Raw genomic sequence first — 25248 nt, forward strand, 5'->3', positions numbered from 1 at the left:
GTTGTCATTTTTCGAGGTGAAGCTTCTCTGCCACTTTGCATAGGCCTCCCACTCTTTCCAGCCAAGGAGAGTCTCTCCATTGATTGTATTTTGTCCTGTAAAACTGCTATTAAGCAAGACAAAATGGTGAACGTCATATTGTGCAGCTTCTGTTTTAGCCACAGCTGACAACAGGACTGGGAGAAGGGAATTGGATCCTGATTTCCTATAGGATGGAACAGCATTGCTGTAGCCCTTCTGAGCTCAGGGATGTAATTACAAAATGGGTCTATAAACAAAAATTCACCATTATGGAGCAAATAAAACCAAAGGGTAGTTAATCCAGGGATATATCACACATCAAATTAAATCTCACTTTGCCTGTAGTAATAACAGAAATAATTCATTAAGATAAACCTCTAGATTATGCACAGCATCTGGAGATAGAATTAAGACCTTAGCTGTGAGTGCCTGTGCACGCACACTCGCTTCCTCCCCCCTCCAAAAATTGATGTCAGCATAAAAGGCAGTTTAGAGTTCACTGTTGAGCTTTTCCCATCCATTTCTTTCCGGCACTTACAGAAAAAACAAATGTGATTTCAAAGGGGAGCTGTCTCTGGAAGGGTAAAAAATTCCCACATCCTTTATTCTGTGAAGGAATGTAACATGATGTAGGGGCCCCTGTGCAGAGTCAGGAGCTCTCAGAAAAATGTTGACATGCAGCCTTGGAACTTGATCTAACTTCTTGTGAAGGCAGTGTGAGTTTTTCAGTGTATTTCAACAGAAGTCAAAAAAGGCCCTTCCATCTGCTCCGCTTCACCTGTTTGGTGGAAGTAATGCTGGTGGTGTTCATGGGCTCTTTGAAATATTTGTTATCTTAGTGCTGACTGTGGGATGACAAGTTTCATCTAAAGAACTTGGGTGTGCTAACAGAGGTAGAACTGAATCTGCATCCACATTCAGTCCGAAGGTATCCCAGCATCATACCAAACTCACATTCCTGATCCTATCATGGACCAAGGAAGAGCAGTGCGTTACTCTACAGCTCACATTTAGCAATTTTCAATAAAATCTGTAAAGCGTTGTAAAGCATTTCCTTCCTATAATCCTGAATAATATTAAAGATGGAAAAACTGATTTGAGGCAAATAAAATCAGATCACAAAGCCTAAAAAACCCTCAAGCTGAAATGGATACAAAACTCCTTTATAATTTCTGTAATGGGACAGAAATTCTTTCTTCTACATCTGTTTTCATAACTCTGGTGCAAGCCCACTCTTACTACCCTGCACCAGTTCTTACAGCTGTCTGGAATATGCCTCTGGAAGCTGTCAAATACTTTGACTCTCCATCAGATGTTATTGCTGTTCCTGTTCTTGTTCCAGACCTTGCAGGAAAACCCCTCCTTAGGACATGCCCAGGCCACTGTACCAGAGCGTGCTAAAGAATATGCTAGAATATGTTCCTCTGCCAGGAACAAGCCAGCTTTCAGACAGAAGCTCTCACAGGGGATTTCTCCAGGTCCAGACCAGTCCTGTTTTCATGAACCCATCAGCAAACCGTATGTTAAAAATTCTTACTGGCAGAAATTATAATGGTGTAATTGGTAGAGCGGAGATAAATCAGCCCTCATCTGTTCCTGAAGGCAGTCTATTACATTCAGACAGATCATTTTCTTCTGGACCTTTCTAGAAATGCCCTGACACCTTGTTTCCCACCCGTGCCCTGCAACAGCTGTTACAGCAAATGGATTTTTCTATGGCTCGTACTGAGTAATGTGGGGCTATAAATTAGTGCATGCTTGGGAGCTCCCAAGGAATAGCAGCCATCATCTAATTACATTTCTAATTAATGTTACAGGAAGACTATGATCAGTAAAGAATAAATGTGTGGACTTGCAGCAAAATATGTATTTAGAGGATACCATCAGGGCAGCCCAAAATGTGGTAGAGAGCACAAGACAAATGGAGGCACTCTGAGGGCCTCGATGAAAGACGACTGTACACAAAGGAATTGACAGTAAACCCATGGGAAAGGACAGTGATGAGTTGGAGATGCAGGCATGAATCCAAAAAAAGAGAAAAGGCCTAGCAATGGGTGCCTGAAAGAGCAGATCAAGAAGACAGGATCGGAGAGAGTGGGAAAGCCACAACAAAAGCCAAGGCTGGGAACTGCCAGGTCATAGCATCTGCTGCAGCAGGGCTTCAAAATCCTCAGAGAGTGGGAATAGGGACTAGCTATTAACTCATAAGCAAGACACCATGGAATGGGCTTAAATCACTTTTTTCCCCTCCAGGAGAGACTCCTGTAAGGGTCTTCTGCTCAATATGGTAGCAAATGTCACAGGATTCTAGCTTCAGGGGAAAAAATTCCTCTGGATTTTTTCACTAATTTTGCTGGAAAAAATCCTGCAAGTACATCCAGCTGTCGAAAAGCATGGTCAGTTTTCTGATGTTGTCAAGACTTCTAGCGATGAACAATCTGTGACCTCTTCACACAACCTCTTTCAGTGCTTCACAGAGGATGTTCAAACCCCAGGGTCTCTCCTTACAGCTCCCATTGCTTCTCATCCACATTGGACAGTGGGATCTCAAAAGAGGTGTTCCACAGGAAACAGGTGAAAGGTCTGCAAACATGAAAAAGGGAGCTACAGAGAGGAAAGAAATAAATTCTTCCTCTGTCCATAACCAGCTCATGTTATCCACCACTCCCATTGTTGTTGTTGTTTTCTTCTGGCATATCTCAAATTAATCTATATCATCTTTTGAATTATGGTGCCCAAAACTTATACCTCAGAAGGCAATGTTGCAAAAATAGATTAGCTGTCTTGGAAAAGGAAGCTGAAAGAGAAGCTTGAATGTAAGAAATTCAGGTGCAACTTGTTTGCATCAAACAGAATTAAAAGGAGGTGAAAGGTGTATGGTATGGGTGCTGTGGACAGAGATTCCCACCAGTCTAAACCACTGCCAGGCTGCATGTTAAGTAGAGTCTCCATGTTAACACAAAAGTAAAATCAAATCTTTACAGATTCAGGCTTTGGTTCTAGATACAACCCTGTTGACTTCCAGGTGTGGAATATGAACCAAGCTGACAGCCAGGACTTGATGTCCAGAGCTGCAGAGTCTGATTCAAGTGGATACACATCAAATCACTTGAGCCTGGAAATCAAACAAGAAACTGCTCAATAGGCTTCTCACTCAGGTTAGGTTTTTACTGCACCTAGGACAGAAAAAAACTACATAACTAGCTTTTTCCAGTGTCATTTCTTGTTTCCACTTCAGTTAGTGAGCAAAATCATTAAGTGGGAAAAGCAATTAAAAAAAGGAAAAATAATTGGGTTGGGTCTTGCTTGACACATGGGCATGAATTGTTCTGCGTGTCAGCATTGGCAGGAGATATGAGTGAACAGGGACAGAGGAAATGTTCAAATCTATGGAAAAGGAGGGAGGCATGTTAGTGGTGTAACTTCGAAGGTAAAATGGGGAGAGATCACACGGACTTTTTTCTTTTCTGTTCCCCAGTCAGAGAAGGCCAGGCTTTGTGGTACTGCTTTGCTTCCATGTTCTCCAGCAGGTTAATTTATCCTTTTGTACCCTGTTCATGGAGCACATTCCATGGACTTCTAGTGGAAGATACCTTTCTAGTGGAAGGGCTGGAATTAGATGATCTTTAAGGTCCCTTCCAGCCCAAATCAGTTGATGAGTCTATGACTATGAGTGGTCTGGTCATAGGAATGAAAAGGCCCACAGGAATGAAAAGAGCAACCTGTACATGCAGGTTTCTCTCCCAAGCCTATAATCAGAAACTTTAGTGATTTGCCTCTTCCCTCAGAGAGACCTTATATTATTTGAGATATCCTTGCATCCCAGCCCTGGACTGAATTTAAGAAAAGGTACTTATTTACTGCAGATTAATACTCCTTCTTTTTTTTCTTTCTCTCCCCCCCCCCCCCCCCCCCCCCCCCCCCGGTTTCCAGTGTGTGCTGAAGCATTCAAATGCTAGATTATTCCTCAAACATCCCTCATTTGTTTATTCATCCATTCCTATGACTGACTTGGGTTCTCAGGCTGTTCTGACAGTACCTTTCTGTGTAATCATTCCCTCTGTGAGGATGCCAGCTCCAGGGTATGGGTACTTAAACCTCTTGCCCTCTGCAAGGTAACTGAGCTCCCACATTGAGCACTGACACTTGGAGTTTTGAAACTATCACTTGCTTAATAACTCTACATCCGTCATTCTTGGATGAAATCCATGGCAAACAGAATGTGAGAAAGTGAAAACTAATGAGCGTCTTCAAGAAAGGATAGGGAGCTTCTGTTATTTCATTTAGTCCTAAGAGTTTAACTTCTGCCACCTCCATCACATTTCCAAATGGTAACTAAAGGTTGTTACTTTTTCAAGTTGTGCTGTGTAGCACATTTCATCAATTAAAATGCACCCTCAATGTAAAATCACAACAGGGCCAGCCTGGCATGAAGGATGCTATCATGTCATTTTTTTTCCCTGTTTTTAAAGGATACTTTTGTCTCAAATTGCTGAGATCTTTATAGAGCAGATTTAAATTAAAGAAAACACAGATTTAAATATAACCATGGAAAGAATACAACATGCCTTCATCTTGGAGTACTATGCAATTTACACTCCAAGTGGAGTGAACTCTGCTTTGTGTGCTTTCGTTTCATGCTGTTTCTAATGGTGATTATTAACTGTCTTTGTACTGAAAGGACATAAATATCTCCTTTATTATGTGTGGTGTTATGCAATGACCCCATATGGGTCTGAAGCCTCCATAGCAGCGTTATCAGATTGCACTTTCCAGACGGTTGGGGAGCTTAAGATGAAAGACTCAGAGTTGCACAGCAGTTAGAGAAGAGCAGGACAAGGATCAAAGTGGTGCAGCCTCTGCTCCACTGTCCACTGCTGCTGGGAGCAGGTCACTTGCTTCCAACCCTCTTCCATTTACCTGGGATTAGTAATGTTTGTGTGAGGAGGTTTTGTGGAAGTGTGGTGCATTAGTGTTTTCACCCACTATCTGTTTTTATGGCTGCACCTGCACAGCTGCTCTTCCAGTTCTGCACTGGTACACCTGAGGCTGCTCAGCAACCCTGAACCACCCTCTCTCCCCTCTCTTCCTTGGTTCTGTTTTACCACCTGTATTTCTGTTAATGAAAGCTGAAGAAGGATAGAGTTAGTGAAGGATGAAAGCAGGGAAATGCAGTTCAATATGTAAGATCCCAAAGTTACCAAAAACTTCAATCAGGTGACAAGAATTCCAATTGCAAGGGTTCCAGTTCAGGCATTTTTACCAGTGGACTGAAATGAAAACCAAAGTCCTTTCTCTGTTACAAGACCGGTCTCTTTACAGGTCCTCATTAATTAGACATTGCCTACAAATCCTAACTCGAACAGAAATGAAGTCAAGCACCTTGCTCCATTCCCAACTAGCATTCCCTGTTTTCCCTTTTGAATTGCTCAGGCTGAGTTTTGCACATTTTTGCTGCAGTTGATATCAGGTAAAAAACTCCCATAAAAGTCTGTACCTAATGAAAGTGATACAGCAAACATCCCCTGGCAGAGAATGCAAGTGTGTTACTGGGTACCCAAATTAGACTAGTTTGAGTCAGACATCAGAAGTACACGTTTAGACAACCCCTACCTCTTCCCAAGGGTACATCTTCAATCAATCTTGCTGTGGCGCTGGCTCAGCTGTCTCATCCACAAGTGACATTAGAACCAAGGGCACTGAAGGAAAAGACTTCTCCCACTATCCAAAGGGCGTCCTCCCTTTGCTAGAGCAGAAGTGCAAAGCTGAAATGATGTTCAAACCCCATGACGTTTACAGCTCTGAGATTTCTTAGCAGTGCACTGAAACCAAACTGAATAATGATCTCTGTTTTTGTTTTGTTTAAAGTTGCTGACATTTAATTTGTTTGCTTTTTACATCAAACAAAACTATATCCTAATGATTTCAGCTGCAGTGATCAATAGGAGAGGTGGGTCAGCCAGGTAAATAAATGCAAGCCTTGCTGATCCACATGGTAATTGTCATATAGCTGACCTGCACCAGCTTATGCTAGCTAAGAATATGGTATTTCATTTCTATTTTAGTAAAGTTTGGGAAAGTTTCAGGTACTAATTTTTGTGCCAAGTTTCACCATCGCTTTGGGTGAAGACTGACCCTCCATAGAAACCTGAAGCTGTTTCAAAGCTGATTTACACAAAAAGTGCATTGATTTTGCTAGAGGAACAATTTTTCACGACCTCAAGGTCCCCAGATTTCCCAAGTGTGGAGGGTACAAGTAAATGCATAACTCGATCTCCTCTGAGTCTATCAGCAATGCCTGGAATCATTTGTATTCACAACAGTTTTCCAGGCTGAATGCAGGACCAGGATTTAGGTCTGATGGAATGAGGTAGGGACAAAAGTAGGTCAGGCTTGGAATCCTGCTTTACCAGCCTGCACGCTTCAGGACTAGTGCAGATCCCCAACGTCTGTAGGGCTAGTGATGATTCTCATTTGAATCACTACTTTAGATTTCATCAGCAAAATGATGCACTGGCTCTATTTTCACAAGTCTGCTCAAGTGCTTGTGAAATAGATTTTTGGTTCTATCTGTGTGTCCTCCTTACTGCAAATACTGTGCTCTCAGAAAGAGAAAGAGCAATTTTTTCTATTGATGGAGCGGGTGAACAGCCATTCATTTACAGAGTATCTGTGTGTTCTGTACAATTCAAATGCTGCCTATTCAGCCAGTCAGATATCTTTGTTCTATGTCCAAGTAGGCATTTATTCATCACTACATCGCACTGTGATTCAAAGGCTCAGATGTTTAAAGATATATATAGGAGATATTTGGCTGGCACTGGCAAGCCTGAACGGCTTGGACAGCCAAGTCCCATTGGACAACTAAGTCCTCTTGTTAAAGGGGAACAGAAACCAAGGCTCTCAGAGCTGACTTTCAGGCACCTACATCACTTGGACTGCATCTCCTAGATGTTTAAAGGGTCTGTTTTCTGTGACCATAATGAGCATGTGCAGCATGGATGGATGGATGCATATCATGGGGTGGGCATATCCAGTGTCCTGTTCTGCATACTGAAATTCACTGGTATAGAACCAGAATACTTATTTAATCCATATATAGAAGAAGTTGACTGAGAAGCCATAGCTGGTGTGATGCAGTTGATGCTTATTAAACACATAATCATTTCGGCCTTCCCTTGCGCTTCCCCATTTGTTTGTGTCTTCTCTGTATCCTCTACTCAGACCTGAGCTCCTTGGGATGGGGACTCCTTTCGCTGAGTTTATACAGTCCCAAGCACCACACAGCTCCAAACCCACACTCAGACTGAGATCGTGGCACTCACTGGGAAAACTTCCCGTGTGGTAGAAGGGGAGTATTTTTAATACTTCCATGTGATGAGTTTACTTGGAGAGTTACTTGGAAGATGTTTCTGTCAGGTATTTAAGACCAGAGCTTTTGATCACCTCATCTGACCTACCTTATACCACAGACTGTAGACATTCATCCTTTTATTCCCAAATGGAGGAGACTGATGTATGTTTGACTGGAGGTCAGCTTCTGGAAAGGCATCCAGCCTTGTTGGGATAAGATCAAAGGGGAAATAAAAGAGATGTTTTTGTCTCTGCAGTAGTTTGTCCCAGTGATCCACTGCCACCACAGCTGAATGTCTTGTGCCTGGTTCCTAATTCTGGTGAATTCTTATGGATGTGCTTGTCTCAGCCAGACAGTTAAATATTATGGAGGCCAAATAATAAGAGTAATGGTAATGAATAAGCACCTCGTAACTATTTATGTGACATTTGCATCCAGTGAGGCAGCATTCCAAGTGACACAGGTGTTGATATCAAATTGAGAGTGGCTCAGGCTCTCTTGGCAATAATAAAAAAGCTGCCAGTCTTCTTCCTTCATCAACATCTACTGTCCCCTCTAGAAAACTGTAAGTTTCCTTTGCTTTTACTTTGGTTTCCAAATAAACAGAGAAGGTCCCAGCCTTACCTAGTTCTGCAAGTTGTGTGACACCTATGCAGGACTACCTATGTATCCCTTAGTGCAACTTGCAATTTTAATTTGGGATTAAGTTGTCCCTTATTATTTCCTGAGTTTATTCAGCACAGGGTTTGAAGCATCTCCAAAGAATCTCCCTTCTCATGGAGCACCTTGTAGACAGCACAGGGCCAAATGAGCAGGTCAGCTCAGGTCAGCAGGGGGACACTCAACCTCCCAGTCCTTCCTTCTCTCCCAGAAGGCAACAGCTTTGCCTGTGGAAGGTGCAGGAGCACAGACACACAGTACCATGTTCTATCTCCGGTTTGCTGCTGTGCGTGTGTGGTTTTTTGGAACCAGCTCAACATATGTGAAGGAGAGTTTAACCAGAAAAGGAAATATAAGCAAAGTGGTTGCATCCTTTTGCAATCAAGTATTTTCAAGGCTGGCCGTCATGTGCTTAATGAGCAGACTTTTTCCAGTTACCAATGAATAGTTTTATTTTACGTAATTGCAACCATTTCAGCATGGCAATTAAGATAGAATGTTACCTTTGGGATGGGATCAATTAAAGGTTTGAAAATTGAATTTAGGATCATGATTAGTCTCTTTTACATCACTTTAGTATTCTAAAATATGTAATTGTATCATTCAACCCTTTTTCATACATACAGTAAACATAAACTTTCAAGGTTTCTTTTTAAGCAGAAACAGATTTTTAGAGGCCTACTGGTAACTAAAACCATAGTAAAATGGGGGAAAAGGGTTTCCCTTATTTGATTAGAGGAGATTTTAAACTTATAGTACATGAAAATGTTGAATTTAGTGTAATTGGTTGTCGGATTTCTTCAGAATTGAAATCATTATGCCCTGGACATATTCCAAGACATCTTTTCTTTATTTTATTCTCCCTTTTTTTCTTTTCTTTTTTTTTTTTTTTTTTTTTTTTTTTTTTTAAAGTTACAATTCAAACCAGCATGGAACACACTACAGCGTTGTAGTTGGTCATGTAATGTCACCGAAGCTGACTTCTGAATATAGACAAAGGACTTCATGTACTGGAGTGCTCCACTGGTGGAAAATTGATAGCAGCACGAGATATGCTATTACAGGCTTTTTGTTCTTCCTCCAAATTTGTGCTGACTAAAGTGCTTTTGTGCCTGCACGGGGGAAAAAAATCTGTCTAGAGGAGGCTGGAAGCTTAAAACAAATGCAGCATGGAGGGCATAGATTCTTAAGCAGGACTGTGTGAATTTAGCTGGAGCTCACTAAATAACAACCCAAGTGCTTTATTTTTGTCAATTACTATTTCTTAAAAGGACATGAATCACAGGGAAAATGATCAAGAAGCAAAGAATAAAATTCATTCCAAGACCAAAAAAAAAAGTAAAACGAAATAGAAGAATTAAGCAATGTTTCCTAACTCTTGTCAGTCCAGCATGGAGTTATTGCCAGGTTTGTACACACCACAATCTATTCAAGCATTACGGAGAGATAGGAACCAGAGATGCAGTTTGAATGCCAATTAAGTGTGCACTTTCTTCCAGAGCAGCTTGAAAAAGTCAGCGTGACCATGGATATACGCCCCCTTCCTCCACCCTCCTTCTGAACATAAATAAATCAGCCAAATAGCACCAGCGCCGCTGCCCCCACACTCAAACTGGAGAGAAAAGGCCAAAATAAACATTGTTAATTGTGAGCAATTCACATAACCCTCCATCAGCTGTACTGGGGGGGTGTCTCAGGGACAAGACGGTGCACAGCAAAAGCCTTTTGCTACTTGTGTGTTTTGGGTGACTTTGCAGATCCCTGGACAGTGGAGTTGCCCTTGGAGAGCCATGACGACCATGATCCTTCCTTTACTGCAAACAGTGCCTTTTTGGAATTTGGGGAATGAAATTGGAGTCCTTTTCTGTTCCCATCTCAAGGCAGTCCCAAGGAACTGGTTCTTCCTTGCAAGACCAGGTTGGTCTGCTTTTGGTGCTCTGTTCTGTGGAGCGTTTTATCCTCTTCCTGACCCTCTCCGGTGTCACTCACTCATTTTCCTTCCCACTTCAAATTAAATGTCTTCCCTCTCCATTTCGCCCCTAGCCCAGGCAGTGTGCACTCTGTGTCTCTGTACAGTGCACAACCCCAGCACTGCCTGAACAAGCAAATCCCTTTTTTCCTTAAACACAAGGCTGGGTTCTCCCTCTGACCTGACAGGGTTTGGCTTTGAATTTTCATGTGAAATGAAAGGTGCAAGGTTAGCTGGTTCCAGACAAGGTCACTTCCGTGCGCAGCAGCAACAGTGGGAATGAGTAACCTCCTGCCCATCCACAACGCTTGGTCATATTTATCTCTAGTTTTATTGGGGAATTCTTCACCTCCACTCAGAAAAATCGAGCTGCCATCCTGAGGGGTAACTAAATGGCAGTTACAAAACAAATGGACCAATAGTCTATTTAGCCTAGTCAGTGTGAGCGGAATATATCCTTCAAAATAAAACACTATTGGATAGGCTATGGGAGTTCTCCAGATGGCCGAGTGGATAGCTTTCCAGGGTCAACATGAATATTTAAACAGCATTTTCTACAGTGCAAGCATTAAAGGTACAAAGTTGGAGTTGCTCATGGTATCCATGGAACCCAGATCGTGAGCAAGGATACCCCTTTACCGAAGGAAAAGGTAAAGCAGCCAGGTTTTGTGATCACTGAAGTATATTTGAAATAGATTTATTTAAGTATGTGTTTTAATCATGCAAGTTTTCAGCAATTGGGTTTATTCATGCTGGCTTTGTACTGGCTGACAACAGCACCAGAGACTTACCACATTTGGCATTGATGCTGGGAACACATCAGTGGTAGCAAAGTGTTAAAATCGGCTTACAGATGGTTACAGTGGTTCCAAAGAACGGCAGTACCTTCTGGAGGGACTGGGGCACGCTGTGCTGCAGCTTTTGCAGACTCCTTGCTTACACTGAGCTGACCCTGCTTAGCAGAGACATGCAGGACCCAGGGGCTTCATCAGTGGGGAGATTATGCAAAACAAGGCTTTTCCCAGGGTGTTTTGTACCATGTCAAGGTTTCTGCTCACTCCTTTCCTGGAAAGACACATGTGCAGGGGTAGTACTGAAGTTGGGAGCTCATATTTATTGCCTGAACTTTGTACCCAGGTCATTACACTCTTCTTTCCCTAACAAGCAGTGCTTTTCACTTAGAAACTCCATTTCTTTCCTGCCAGGATGTTATTCCTGCATCCCTGAGATCCTGACCCTGTGTCACCACTCTCAACAGCCCTTTCACCAACAAGCATGTCCTTGCTGTCACCCAAAGAACCCCCTTCTGAAAATAATCCTGCTTCCATTAATTCCTCTCTTGAAAGAAAAATACAGAAAGAGATAACTTAGTGCTATTATGAATTCAATAACCACACACACATCCTAAAATTATACTGCCATAGTTTTCAGTCTCTGCGATGAAATCACCAGGGGTTCACAGAATACTCAGCAAGTCCATGAAAGGCCACTAGAAAAGGAAACCTACTCACTGTGGCCTTAAATTCCATGTGCATGGATCTCCACCTCCAATGGAGGTTAGCAAAATGAGAAAAGACTGAAATCCATTTTCCAGCTATATGCAAGGTCTGAATTCAAGCTGGTTTATTTCATAAATGAAAAGCATCATTCTAAAGGTCTAGAATGCAGGTCTGGGTTTGTTGGTGTTAACCTGTATTTTGCAATGGGACCATGCCCATGTCTCAGCCCTGCCAGCCAAAGGCTTTGAGATGTTCCCAGTCCAGGTCAAAGTTTTGGGTGTAAGCTACAGATCAGCAGAAGCCTGGTTGTTCTGTATCACCTTGTTGATGTTACTGTAGGAGCCAAATGATTTGAACAATGTGACTTCAAATTTCTTAAAATGTAGGTGACTAGAGTGAGATAAGGGGAGTTGTGAGCCAGGTTTTCTCAGCACACATTAGCACTATTTACCAAAAGAAATTCGTTCATTATCTAACAGTGATCATTATAATCTACATGTTGTTTCTTTGATCTTTCAAATATTGCTTTGCTAAACAGACCTCTGGTGATTTCTTTTCTTTTTTTTTCCCATCTGTTTTGCTGAGACTAAGCCCCACAACATGTGCATTTTTTCAGTACAGAGTGTTTTCTGTACTGTGAGGTTTATTCCAAATCTCAGTGTCCAGGGTTACTACTAGATAACCAGGAAAGAAATCTTTCTTGCTTCCTTGCTTACTTTCCTACCTTCTCCTCATAACTATAGTAAAGACACGACAAATACAGTGAATTTAAAGGGATTTTTTAAGCCAACCTCAGAAAGCTAGTTCTAAAAAAGTCAAGCCTGCTGTACATACACAGCTGGGTGTATAGCTGCATGTGTACCTGTCCTCTCAGACATTTGGCATTTGGTGATACCCCTCTGATACACCGCTGCCACCTTGTTCCAGGACAATGGAGTGATGAGGCAGGGGATTGCATCAGTTTTATCCTGGGCATTGTGCCCATCCCCCTGCCTGTGTAGGGGGGGAGGGGGCACAGAGAACCCCACTCAGATACCACACAATGAGTAAAAGTCTTTCTTCTTCCTCCTGAGACCCTGCTCCTACTTATATCAACTCTGCTCCTTTGCCAACGAGAAAGGAAGCCAGCAGGATTTGCTTTCAAAGCTCCATCCTTTCCCTTATCCCGCACTGCCCAGCTGCAGTCCCAGGACATTTCCTTTGGCTGGGGGCAAGGCAAACAGTTTTCTCCTCAACCAACAGACATCCCTTTGCTTCCTGAGCCAGCCTTGGGTGCTACTCTGTGATTGGGACCATCTTTCCTGTTCCAGACACCAGTGAGCTACATCTGGGTTAGATTTAAATCTTCCTCTTGGCCAAAATCTTTCCTGACTCAGTTATTTGAAATAACTGTTTCCATTCCAGATTCCTGCCCATCTTCCCCTTCTGTCCATGACAGAAAGTGAAAACAGAAACAGCACTAAAACACATTCCCTAAAAGTTGTCAGAAGGAGAATTAACACATTTTAGTTAGTAAATATGATTACTTGTGGGAATTGCTCCTTTGAAACCAAACCAGCAGGAGGAAGGGACTGAATTCTCCTGACTGGTGCTCAGCTGATGTGTACCTGAGTCAGGTTGTCAGTGACACCCTTTGAAGTCCGTGCAAAAAACAGACCCATAAAATAAACTAAATTGCATTCCGGATGGGCACATTCCTTTTCACTGGCTGGAAGGGGTATTACTGTGACCATAATCCTCATGTAGGTGTCTTGCTTAAGTATCTACTGTTTAGTAGGATAACTGAACCCAAGCCAAAAGCCTTGCAGTGCATGGTGCCAGCTTGGACTTAAGGATGAAACAGGCTGGAGTTACCTACTGAAACCTGACTTCCAAACCAGTTGTACTGCAGGCTTTGTTTCCTCACACAGAGTGGTATCACCAGTCACAGATCAATACTGGCATTAAACAAGGTCGTGTTGAGTTTCTGAAGCAGTGGCATGTCTGGCCCAGCTTCCTTTCAGAGAGCAACACTGGAGCCAGAAGTGTGGTGGCAAGTCTTCTGTTCCAAACAGGAAAAATGGGGAGGTGATGAAATGAGTATCCGCCCGAGGCTCTGGAAAACTGGAGACAGATGATGATGTGTCGTATTAGGCAGGCGCTTGCTGATGAACAAGAGCATGTATTGGATCCAGCCGAGGGGACATTTGCTTCCCTAGAGATTGCAGGAGTAGCTGGTCAGAATCATCATAACACCAGAGTCCCTATAAAAATAACATGAAGAAAATGTTTTGGAGTGGCCACTTTTAACAAGCTGGAGGGAGCAGTTGCCTTCCTGCAAGTCTGGCACTTCCTGACCTACTTCTTAGTAGGAACCGAAATCAAAGACCCTTTATGCTGCTGAAAGTCTGAACCTGGGAAGCCATTCTAGCAAGGAAGAAGTCCTGAGGCACTTCTCCTTGTCCCTTATATGTTCTTTCTAGCCTTTGGCTACTCATGGAAAGAAATGCCTTTCTACTTAAACATAGTTTGACTAATTAATCTATTCCATCTGTTCCTTCCTCCCAAAATGTAACCATGACACTGAAGTTTCCGAAACAGATTTGGTTCTCGTATTGATTAACAGGTCACAGAAAAACAGGAGTGCAGGGAAAGGGATGAAGGGAAATGGTGGTATTTTAGCTTGCATTTCACCCCAACCAGGTTCTGATGCTTTCATGCAGACAGTGATTTGTACAGTGTGCTGGGTACGTGCAGGCAGTCGACAAACACCTCTGAGATCGTTCATGCAACTAGATCAGGAAAGCCAATCAGTGCTGGCAGAAAGGACTCTGAAAGTGCAGTGTGTTAAAATTGGGGGCTTGTAAAGATTTAAGCACAATTAAATCATTCTTTTGGGGTTTTTGGGTAACCTGTGATTTTCCTCTTGAAGCAACTACTCAGAATCTGCTTGTCACCCACAGAGACTAGTAAATAGGGGTATAGTCTGATCATTTTCTTAAAACATTAGAAAAGAGCCAAGTGGGTAAATTTTTAACAGTTCAAAGTGCACCTGAGCTGCTCTGACACTCACCAGCTTACGCTGCTGCAGAGCTGAGTGCAGCCCTGCGCCATGTGCAAATTTGCTTCTCACAAGTTAGCCCTGCTCATGGAGATCAAACGCCCTTTATCTGAACTGACAGCAGGTAACTGATCAAATATTACTGAGTTTGCCTTTAAATTTTAACCTGCAAGACTTACACTGCATCGTGTCGGATTTTATGTTTCGTGACACAGTGTGCCAGAACCAGATAGTACAGCACAGCATAATGCAACGTGACAGCTAAATTCAAAGGAAAAGACACTTCTCCTGCAACAATTAACCACTGTGGATACTTGGAGTGCTTTGGAGTTACGGCAGCCACCAAGGCGTCCCCATAGCAGACCTGTCAACTGCAGGGATGCCCATCTTTTTTGAAGGCTCAAATCCAGGCTGCCGGTGCTGGTTTCCTGAACTTCAATGGGTTTGAGATGTTTGGGATATAACAACTTTGAATGGTTTGGGTTTTTTTCTTTTTTTAATATTCTCATGAGGTTCTCTTTTTTGGCAATAGTTCGTCCATGTTACTGCTCCATTGAAAAAGCATAATATTATTATTTCCAAACTTGAAGGGAACATAGTAAAAAAATATATTCTCTAATGAGATAAGTGTGCTTGATCCAGACTGTATGTAATTTGGATAACCTTGACTACTAACACAATAAACAATGCCACGATTTTAAGTGGGGATGAGCTGGCATGTTACAATCTCTCTGCCAAATCTAATACAAGTGCCAAGCCTTCCAGGTGTTTCATTGTGTTATCACACAGAACTAACATAATTTTTTCTTTCAGTTCTGAAGAGGTGGTCCAAAATGTTTAAACTACAGTAGTTGCAACATGTCAAAGAGGGAATTTATTATCTCAGCCCCAATAGGTCTTAATAAGCCTTACACAACTGTTTAGGCATTTATTCTATTAACGGCTGTTCATTCCAGTGGCTTCACCTGAATATTCATGATCTTACTATTCCCAGTGCTTCAGTGTAGCAGCTGTTTGAAATCCACAGCAAATGTTCAAGAGAGTTCCACAAATATAAACACCCTCACAGCTGAATGTTTGGGGCCTGTGCATCGCAGAGGAGAGACATGAAACATTTATGTGGAGTGATTTTTGGAGGACGGCATTTACAAAGCTTAAATAGTCCTCGCACATTTGGGAGCACTTCAGTGTGATTGGGACATTACCATGGAGGACAAAGAGTCTGGAAGAGTCCACATCCCACAAAGATGTTACGCTCGCCTCTGTGCGATAATTCAGTGTAACGGATGATTCCTGCTAAATTCCAGATTTGGAATCAAACCTAGGCAACTGGAATCGATGGTGGGGTCTTCTGTTTGTTTTTTTTTTCTTGCTTCACCAACATGGGATTGAATGAGGATGGAAATGGCATGTACAGAAGGGAGGGACCACGAAAGTAAAAAGAAGCAAAGTGCTCAATTAAATTAGTTAAACTAAACACAGAAGGAAGCAGGTAATAAATCCTAAAAATAAATCCTAAAAATTTTGAAATCACCCTTGCTCATGTAGGAAATGAGTGTCTAACTCCAGTCTCTACTTATGTAAATCATTTGTCTCATATTAAGTAGAAAACAGGTTATGATGGAGTCTAACCAGACAAGACACTTTAATTAGCAAGCACATGGAGGACATAAAGAATTCAAGCTCTCTCAGAGGAGTGGGGATGGGAAGTGAGTGCTCTACCTGTGGTTCCATCTGTTCTGCCACTGTCCGTGTTGCTGGTGTCTAGAAATTGTCACGGGCTCAGGATTATTTAGGAAGAAATTCTTTAATGTGGGAATGCAGGGGCATTGACACAGGTTGCCCAGAGGAGCTGTGGCTGCCCCATCCTTGGAAGTGTCCAAGGTCAAGGTGGATTCTCATGGCAGGTGGGGAACTAGACGAGCATTAAGGTCCCTTCCAACCCAAATTCTATAATTTTTTGATTATTGGTCCTTGCTGAAATTAATTGGGACATTTAGTCCATTTGTCAAAGGACAGGTGCTCTCCTGCAGAAAAGTGGTTTGAGGGCATGAGAGGATGCTTTGCTCTGAGAATATGGAGCAGGGCAGTGGGATCAGCTGGCAGTAGGATCAGCTGGCAGTGGGATTAGAGTTTGGCACTGTTGCTGTCTACACGAAGGACTCAGACAGGAAGGAGCAATAGCTGTGCTGTCGAGGGCACAGTCCCCAGACCTGCTAGAAGAAGATTTCTGCCTTATTTCATAGATTTCTGTATTTGTGAGATCTCTGATGCTGGGGCTGGTTTTCACCACAAAAATTAGCAAGTGAGACTGAAACAGAAGAGCAGGACTATCTCCTAACAGTGGCTTAAAAACTTTACCTCTTTGGTTCGTGATGTGGGTCTGCATTTCCTTTCCAGAGACTTTCCTACTTAAATTGAGATCTGATGCCCTTCCAATGGAAGAGGAAGAACAGGAAAATAGAAACTGGAAACACAACAGACAGAACTGCTTCCCATTGCCTGAACTGCTCAAATAGGAAATTTTAGAGCAACTCTGGCTGGAGTTTCCCTGGACCTGTTTTAATACATTGACAGATTTGACATGACAGCAACACTGAGTTACAGTTAATTAAATAGTTAAATTGTAGTTACAGTTAATTAAATAGTTAAACTATAGTCAAATTACAATAAATGTCAGTTTAGATATTGCAAATATATACACACACATACATATGTGTTGTATATGCAAACTGGTTAAGATCTTCCATAAAGTATTGAAAACAGCCATATTTAGCTTTTGTAGAATTCAGAGAAAAGGAATGTCCTTTCAAAGCCTGTGCCTCCACACTGGTCTCACAAAAAATAGAGTTCTAGTGTTTAAAAGAAACCTTACAACAGCCACGGGATTTTCAGTAATATACTGGGGGAGGCATTGTTCATATACAGACCTGATCTCTGTGAACAGTAACGGTTCCAGGCTAATAATGAAATAATCCATTTTTAGTAGATGAAAGAAGGGGGATCAGAAAAGTAACTCGATCTGTGGGTAATAATGGTGCCAAAAGCTTATAATGGAAAATATCTGAAGAATCCGAGACTCTCTTTGAGAGATATGAATGATTTCTTTTTTCTTGCGAAAAGTGTACAAAGAACTTGAGAAGAAGTGCCTGAGTGAATTTTATGAGAAAAAGCTCTGTTTGGGGGAGAAAGGGGAAGTGTCAGGTTGCAGCCCAAACACAGCCCAGCCTTACGTAACAGGAGGCACAGCTGAAAGATGCTCTGACGCCTGCACTTGATGCACTTGCACTTTGACTTTTTTTTCTTTCTCCTTCTCCTCTCATTTCCTGCTCTCCCAAAACCAAAGTTTATAAATCATCAGGAAAAGTCCCTGCATCCAATTTTCCGTCTATTAACACGCTCCATGATTCATACTTTAATGATCTTTCAGCACGAAGAAAATATGGGGTAAAATCACTAAAATTAATGGGACACTTGCTGTTTATTTCAACACGGTCAGGGTTTTGCCATTCCTGCCCAAATCTTTTGATTGGGCAACCAAACTAAATTTCATACAGATACATCAAACTGGCGTGCAATGCTCAGCTTAGCTCACTAGTGCAAACAATCCTTACTCAGACAACCAGCCCTAATAACATCCCAGAGCCTCTCTGCTGAGGAAGGTTTGCAGGAGCCACCCCTGTGGAAGTTTTGAGACTGCAGCTCTCATCGTTGCTGTCCTGTGGTTTTTTTCCTTGTCTTCTTCACATGAAACAGGTTCCGGATGAATCAAAGCAAAACCAAGACAGATTTAAATATTTTTATGTTTAGACCCTCCAAATACAGGCATGAAAAGGAGAGTGCAAACAGGGTTCACCCAGCTCTGGGTGTGCAGCTCTCCAAATGTGCCTCTGTACAGGGTGGGCTCATAGGACAGGATGTGTGGCTCCGGAAGAGCCCAGGGGACAGCAGTATTAAATTCTGAAACACAGTGAGGATTTATCCAGAACTAATGTTCTTGTACAATAGTATTCTTGAAAGTTTTTACAGGTCATCAGCCTACCTATCCCTGTTTTAGATTTGGGGAGGATGAGGCACCAAGGGAAATACTGCCCATGGTTACACAGCAGTTCTGTGCTCAGTGTGCTCTCAGCAACGCTGTGCTGTATGTCTGGATGAGGCAGAAATGGCAATGAGAAGGAATAATTAGGAAGGTGAGTTTAGGGCAGGTATAATGGCCCTCTTGGCCATTTTCTCTATTAAAATCTCTTTATTTTCTGCAGTTTCATTCATTGCATTGTAGGCACTGGCATAACATCTACCTCCCACTCAGTCATCCCGGGCATGTGTGTACTGGGTACCAGCAAATAAATAATGAAATTGGGAGAATTTCTCTGGCACAATAATTTAAAGTGTATTGCAAAATTCAGCCTTTTTCTCTCTCTCTCATTCACACGGAAACCTCCCTATTCTGTGTGTGTGAGTGCGTGTGTAATGCAGATAAATCATTGGGTTTCAATGACTACCAGGCTGAGACTGAAATAAGAAATAGCTTGTTGATTACTAAGGCGATTAAAAGGATCATCTTATTGATTCCCACCCAGCCAGGCACAGACCTCAGTAATGAACATCGACTGGTTTAATAAGGGAAAAGGCAAGATTTACTGGACGCATGTGCTTTTCATTAGAGTGAGCTGAAAGGAAATAAAAAATGCTGACCTACCCAGTCATGGGCCACTGTGCCTCTTACTCTTACAAGTGCAGCTAGTACAGGAAAGTAATAGAAAGCAGTATGTGACTGCACAGGGGCAATACTAATAAAATTATTGAAACTAAAGTACCAGAAATTAAATTATTTTCTTCCATCTTTCCCTCTTTTTGTACTGATTTCCATTCCCCTTGCTTACAGCACAAGAATTTGGATGTCCATTACAAATGAAAGCTGACTATGTGTTTGAAAATCAGAGGCAAGTTCTCCTCCCTTGTAGATCTGTTGGGAGATATGAGATGCCTATAAGTAGCTCATCCATCTGGGTTCATAGTAGGAGCAAATGATTCTCTAAAAGATAAGCCTGAGGTTAAAAAGGCATCAGCGTGGATGTTTGTGTTATACAGGAATTCAGACATTGGTCCTATTTGTTCTTGTAACGATCGATTGCTCTGTGAATGTCTCCTTCAGAAAGACTTTCATTTCTCAGTTTCTGGTAAAACTGCAGCTACTTGGTAAAGGGGATGGGAAATTTTTCTTCCTAACTATCAGCGGCAATAGTTGATTTTACAAGAATACAAATAACCATATTTCCACATGTGTTAATCATACCTCAGAAAATTTACACCCCTGTCAGAGAACTCATACTTGAACCTAACTCCTACACTGATGTGTAACCTCCTCAAAATCCAAGGCAGGGAGGTCAGCAGAGTACAGGATCCAGGCTGTGCAGCAAAGATCTTGTTTCTGGAAGAGAGGAAGCAGGTCCCTGAGGATTAGAGACAATGTGGGCTGCTGAGGGAGACTTTCAAATAAACATCCCTTCACATCACCCCCTGATTCACAGAACCCACAGTGCTGCTGAATCACAGGGATTTTTACAAATAATCAAATACCTTGCATATCACTTATATGAAACATGATGTTCTTACTTTAGCCCCAAGGAGAGTATTCCTTTCTAAAACAACACAATGTGTGTTTTCTTTGCCTGCTTACATGGTGAATGATGAGGAAATGACAAAATTTAGTATTAGCCACTTTTTTTCTGCATGAGGGGTGCAGGTTTCCTGAAGCATTTAAAACCAGAGGGGCCAAAGTCTGCTTAGATGTACAAAGTCTGCAAATCCAAAGCACCTCCATTAACCCTAATGGTAATACACGAGATCTGCCACTGTGTCTCATTTTAAGGAAAGGAAGGACAGACCTTGTTAGTAAATGAATTTTCCTTTAACTTGAGGAATTGGTACAATATTCACAGCTACATCTGTTCCTTTGTGAGGGAGTCTCTGTCACTGTGTCCTTTTGACATCACAAGAACTTGGTTGATCTTCTTTCAGTTTAATTTCTTTTTAGTACCATTAATGACTGTGGGACGGTACTGAGACCACTTCATTAATGTAAAGTCCCTTCCCGCCCATGTGACCTACTGGAGCAGTTTTCTCTGCTTAGTCTTCTTGTCTTGTGTACCTTGTGAGCTCAGGTCTTGCCTTCAGGGATCACAGGCAGAGTCCCAGGCTGGTTTAGGTTTTACTTGACTTGGCCCAGGAATCAGCAACCCGTTAGGAGTGGGGTGCAAGGCATTTCTTTCTCTCTCAACTGAAAGCCTTGGGGTAACAGCTCAGCTGGAGTTTGGAGAATTAGCCTCCTAAAGAACCAAGATGCTGATAGGCAATATCCTGCCTCCAGGCATATGCTCCCAGCTCCCAGGAACTGCTGAGCTCCAAATTCAGCAAGAACCAGTGACACTGACATGACATTCGGGTGAGAGAGGCCACCACTGAGGGCATGAAATATGCCTCATAAGTGATATCTCATTGGGAGCTGAGAGCCCTTGCCCTGCAGGGACATGTCTCTCAGGCCATCCTGGTGCCTGGCCTGGAGCCAGCTCTGCCATGTGCCACTCAAACCTGGGAGTATCCAGCCCCAGTGCAGTCCCCACAACCCACAGCTCTGAAGGCAGCACCTCCAAGCTCAATTTCCCTCTCAGTTCCACTGTGTCCCCACTGCTGCCCAAGACAGGTTTGGTTAAATGGCTGCAGCACAGGATGAACCAGTAGCATGAAAATTTGTTTCAAGAGCTGTAAAATGCTACCTGCACAGAAAGGTTTTGAGGTGCTAACATTAAACAACTCTGAGTGCTCTGAAGCCCTTTGTGAGCACCTTTGTCCCTGCTTATGAGTGTCCTATTTGAATCCAGCTCAGAATGGTTGAGTCAGAAATAAAATGCAGCTGAAGGGCTCCAGAAGCACTGAGATAGGATTTCAACCCAGAAGAAATGGCTGAGCTTCCAATCACACCAACCATCTGTCTGGTGCCACTGGCCAAAACCTATCAGAGCCCTGCCAGAAGGGGCGGGGGACTTTCACCTTGAGTCCTACCACATTCATCTCTTTCCCGGAAACCTAAGGTGGCATTTCCATCCCTGAATACAAACTAGTGATTTAAGACATGTTGCATATTATTCTGTAGACTAGAAGAGAAACCTACGTTGTCCAGGCAGACCTTTTCCTAGAGCTGATTTCCCTCCTCTGCATGCTTCCACCCAAGAGGTACTGGCAGTCAAAGCTTCCCCTTCCAAAGCTGGCAGTGCCAGCTTCCAGCTGAGGTCAGAGTTAAGGTTTGTTCCTCTTGCCAGAGGAATCTGGGCATGTTTTAGATTTCTTGGATGCTGGAAATGCAAAGGAGTTTCTTGTGGAGGCTGTTTCTTGGTGTGATCGCTTGCTATAATGTGTGGGCACAAAGGGGTGTCCAAAGCTCTCCTTAGCCAAATATTTCCCTGCATTTTAAGATTTGCATGGGTGGGTTTTGTACTTAAGCAGCCTTTAATGTATTCAAAAAAAGGTTTGGTTGGTGGCTTACATAATCGTGTTGAATCTGACCCAGACGTGTTGTCACAGCACTGCTGTCAGAGAGAGAGTGAGCTGTCAGATTGAAACATTCACTAGTAATGTAGGTTATTGGGCCCCTTCATTCCACAGTGCACCCAGCAGAAAGGCAGGAGTGGCAGGAGCTGGAATTACCAGGTTCTGCAGCAGGGTTAAATCTTCTCAAATTTTCAGTTTACCTGATACTTTTCAGGTAAACTTCATTCCGTTTCAGGACCAGCTTCCAGCTGATTGGTTTTTTCACTCTTCTTGGTCTAAATCATGGTTAGAGGTTATAACTTCGCCTATAAGTCTAAAATTCTAAGAATTTACTGGAAATATGCCCAAGTAGGAAGTGAAAGGACTTAGGTTATCTGCAGTCAGCCTTAACATAGAGTACTACACCATCAGGCACCATCATTACATAGCTGATCTCTAATTAAAACCTTAAATATCAGAGACCATATAAAGGGCTGACCTTTTGCACTCAGAAAAGACTCATTGTACTTTGCTGCTAAAGATACATGAGGTATCTTTAAAGATGTAACCTTGCTTGTTCCAGGACACTTTTTAGAAAGGTTCTGCTGTGGTCATTGATAGGAGGAACAATAAAATACATTTTATACTAAGTAACAGCAGTTACGTACATTTGAAAACATTTTACTGTATATTTCTTAGCTATTCAAGTTTGAATTTTTATCATGTACCATCTCATTTTTAAAATCAATTTCGGTATCAGAGACCAAGAATGCTAGCATTGTGTTGGAGAGTATTATTTCTCAGTCAAAGAATGTAATGACTTTCCATGGATAAATCTTGCACTTGCCATGTGTAGACTTTATTCCATAACACGGTGATCCTACAGTGTTGTGACTGCTTGACACAATATATCACATAATATATCTGCTATCGGGATTCTCATTACGGAGGGAGAGACAAGTGAGATTGGAAAGTGAGAGCAGAACCCTTCAGATCAAAGTAAGAGGGAAAGTGGTTGGAAGTAAAAAAAGACTATGTGGAAAAGCCATGTTATCAGGACCTTGAATTCTCCCCAGGTTCAAGTGACACAGGTAGAAAAACGGCTTAATTTCTGCCCTACCAAAAGACAAGAGTCTTTTGATCAGAGAAGAGAGAGGTTAGGAAAGGAAGTTAGTTTGTTGGGAAGACAAGGCATCTGTGGAAGATATCAATCTGAACCAAAAAAATGTGTTTGTATCCGTGGCTGAGCAATGTCTGCAGTCTCAGTTCCCCGGGGCTCACGCTGTGGTTCTGCGCTCCCGACTGCTCCAACTGCATTTTATGTTCCCTGCGCCAACACCGGGGCAGCTCGTGTCCTGTGCTGGGACTGGGGGGCTCTCTCCCCTTACACACATCACAAACACTGGATGTTTTTAACAGTTTAGTTAAAAAACTCTTCATCTGAAGCTTCATCCAGAGGGATGGCTCCGACAGTTTCACCAAAGGCAGAGAAAGAGTCCTAAGCTTCTCACCACCAGTGTTGTACAGGCTCCAGGAGGTCCCTGATAGCCATCAGTTCTGCTTTGCGTTTGTACACACACATCTGTCTGAGCTTTGTTTCAGTTCAGTACTACTTCTATTTCTGATAGATGAGGAATCTAGCCCTGCCTATAACAATGGGCTTGATTGCTTAATTGTGCTTTGTGTTGGGTTTGCTCGCACGCAACTGAGTTCACAGAAATTCAACATGTGCTCCAATATCTCCTTCTGCACAGAAGGAATAAAAGAAACTTTGCCTGAGCCATTCAACAATTTGTTCTCTCTTTGCTGCGTTTTCCTGGTAGTCTTCGGCCTGGGCACCACCAAAGCTCATTTTCCTGCCCCAGCTGTACAGTTTGACTTAGAGGATGGAGAAAGATGAGGCACCAGCTTCACTCCAGTTCTCTTCTATGAAGTTGCCCCAGCTCACACCACTCAGTATCTCACTCTCATGATATCTGCTTTGAATTATTCCAGGCACTATATGCAGATACTGGTCCTGACTTAGTAAATTCAAGTTCATTCTTTAAATACTTCAGGGCAGAACTGTGTATAAATGGTTGAGACTAGTTGTATCTGATAATTGACTGGGAACTAAACAGTCTCTGCTAGGACTTGTATTCCATGAGCAGTGGTGTGTTCTGTCACAGAAAAAAGAAATTTGCCAAAGCCCAATCTTAGTGCCATTTGCAGGGCAGGACGTGGAATAGGCCAGAGCCCAGTATGGATCAGATCTCTTGCCCTGGGCACTGTCTGAACACAGTAGCTCTTCACTGAAGCTGGAGCAGGCTGGAGTAGCTGCCACCAGCTGCAGTGCTATTAATGTACAGGGACCACACCAGTGTGCACTTACCATCTTTGTGACATTACCAAAGAGAAAAAAAAAAAAAAATAAGAAGGAAAGAGAGGCTATAAATCCCCTAAACTGGGGAAAATAAATTTGTGTGAAAAGTCATGAGAAACCTGACAGGAAAGAGTTACTTTATACCGTTTAGTGGTGAGGAAAAACAGCCTTAGGTTTTCTATTGTCTGCAGGTTTTTCTCTGTGAGAACAGAAGGTTGGGCACAAGGTGAACTGTCAGGAGGAAAAATCGAGGGAATCATAGAGAAGATGGGCCTTGTACATAATTGATCTGACAGAGTGCTGCCCACTCCATCATTGTGGCTGAAATATGCTCGGCCTCCTGCGCAATAATGCATGCGAGTTTAGCAGCGCAAGACTTGGTCTATTAGGGAGTTTGTTTAATCAGGAATGCTCCCGTCCCTGCCAGTGCTCAGCGTCGCTTGCACAACACAAAATCTGCTCTCTGACTGGAAGAGAAAATTCTGCTGTGCTCGACAGTTTCAGCTGCAGACATAAAAGCAGAAAGTGACTTTGAGTAAAATCGGGAGCTATTGGAAGTAAGAGCAACATCTCTAATGCCTTCAACAGGGCCAGTACTATGCTTTGTACCCTGAAGAATTCCCCCTCTGTTCCTCCCCATTAGATTTCTCTTTCCCTTTTTGATCCTTTTAGCAGAAAGCATTATCCTCTCATTGAATTGTCTCACAACTGTCCCAGCAATACAGAAAATCAGAAGCTCTGTGGTCCTTTATAACTAGTTGTAAGTGGCTTTCATGTGAGGGGCAAAAGATCCCTAAGGATTGGGGATTTCAA

General features: G+C 42.6%; 1 protein-coding gene and 1 long non-coding RNA gene across 2 annotated transcripts in view; one reads left to right on the plus strand and one right to left on the minus strand.

The window, feature by feature from the left end:
* NFIA (nuclear factor I A) overlaps window positions 1–25248 on the plus strand; it is a 406215-nt gene that overhangs the window by 89819 nt on the left and 291148 nt on the right. The gene's annotated exons all lie outside the window — the stretch shown is intronic.
* Window positions 13442–15819, minus strand: LOC120323114. Its single transcript, XR_005563279.1, has 2 exons — window positions 15749–15819; window positions 13442–13746 (listed from the first exon to the last, which is right to left on the minus strand). It is a non-coding gene; the product is annotated as an uncharacterized LOC120323114 (long non-coding RNA).

The sequence above is a fragment of the Pipra filicauda genome, unplaced genomic scaffold (assembly GCF_003945595.2).
Source record: "Pipra filicauda isolate LSUMZ 115617 unplaced genomic scaffold, ASM394559v2 scaffold19_size4547281_pilon, whole genome shotgun sequence".
In the NCBI taxonomy this organism is placed as follows: domain Eukaryota; kingdom Metazoa; phylum Chordata; class Aves; order Passeriformes; family Pipridae; genus Pipra; species Pipra filicauda.